Source organism: Cyprinodon variegatus, unplaced genomic scaffold (assembly GCF_000732505.1).
Source record: "Cyprinodon variegatus isolate N-32 unplaced genomic scaffold, C_variegatus-1.0 Scaffold1316, whole genome shotgun sequence".
NCBI lineage: Eukaryota > Metazoa > Chordata > Actinopteri > Cyprinodontiformes > Cyprinodontidae > Cyprinodon > Cyprinodon variegatus.
The window spans coordinates 147,987-149,284 of NW_015151769.1; the positions used below are offsets into that span (position 1 = coordinate 147,987).

General features: G+C 41.7%; 1 protein-coding gene across 1 annotated transcript in view; it reads right to left on the reverse strand.

Moving 5' to 3' along the window:
- Positions 1 to 1,298, reverse strand: part of LOC107102776 (serine/threonine-protein phosphatase 6 regulatory ankyrin repeat subunit B-like) — a 39,857-nt gene that overhangs the window by 22,747 nt on the left and 15,812 nt on the right. The gene's annotated exons all lie outside the window — the stretch shown is intronic.

Sequence of the window (1,298 nt, forward strand, 5' to 3'; positions counted from 1 at the left end):
CTTAGTCGCTATATTTAGCCACTTTTCAGACCCCTCTAGAACTTTGATTTCTAAAAAGCCACTAGCGCCAAATCTAGAGACTTTTTTCTGCTACTGGAGACTTTGGAGACAACATCTAAAAGCATGGAGATAGATAAGTCTCAATTTTTACAAATACACATATGTGATTCATACATTCACAGGACAAGATCCACACATGAACACAGCTTAATTCACACAAGCACAAAAATCCACACACGTGAAGGACAAGATCCACACATGCACAGAAGATTCACCAAAGTATTTGCAGAGGGGAGTATGTGGAATCTGGGGGTAAGTCATCCCACGTGGAGTATTTTCTTGTGATTGGTTTATAGAAGGGAGCTTTGTGATTGGTGGTAAACCATCCCGTTTAAAAAAAAAATGCTTTTTTGTATCGAGGCGCGTCAATGGAGTCTCAAAAATCTACACAAAAAGCAGTGAAGTTTTAAGACCTCTGGTACTTTGATTTATAGTTGTTTATGGAGCAGAAATACTTTGGTGAATCTTGTGTGCTTGCGTCAATCGTTCTGTGCGTCTGAGAATCTCGTCCTTTGTGTGTGTGTGGATTTTTTTTTGTACTTGTGTGAATCGTGCTGGGCATGTGTGGATGACATATTGGTATTTGTAAACATTGAGACCGATCTAGATCGATATAAAAGCAGCGAACTCTGCTCTCCAGAGCAAGTAGATTGGTAACCCCGCCTCCTGCTCTCCATTATCTTGTCTGCTGTCATGATTCATGCAGCTATTATTTCTAGAGACTGACACGGGAGTGGATTTTCACTCCCGTCCCACTCCCACAGAAAAAAATGGTGTCCCGTCCCGATCCCGGGCCAGAGTAGAAATCTAAATCCTGTCCCGTCCCGCTCCTGGTGAAATTACTCCCTCTCCCATTCAGAATGACTCCCGCTCCCGCACCACTCCCATTCTTGTTGTCTTCAATAAGATTTCTGCCAATACATTGAATCTGAATTTCTATGAAGGGTCAGTTAAGTTCCTGTTTCTAACTCTAGTAACTGTTGGTCCCTCCATCGTTGTTTTTGAAAAACTCAGAGCGGAAGCACTGTTGGTTTTTGGGTCGTGTAGTTTTTTTTGACTCGCATTATAGCGTAGGCTTCAAGGAAGAAAACTACAAAATGGCAGAACAGTATTGGATTTTTTTCTTTCTATTTTATTTTTTGGCATCGATCCTAGTTTTTTTAGTTAGTATTGATTTGCTCCCGCTCCTGTCTGCTCCCGTTAATGTTTAATCCTGTACCGTCCCGATCACGTGATCG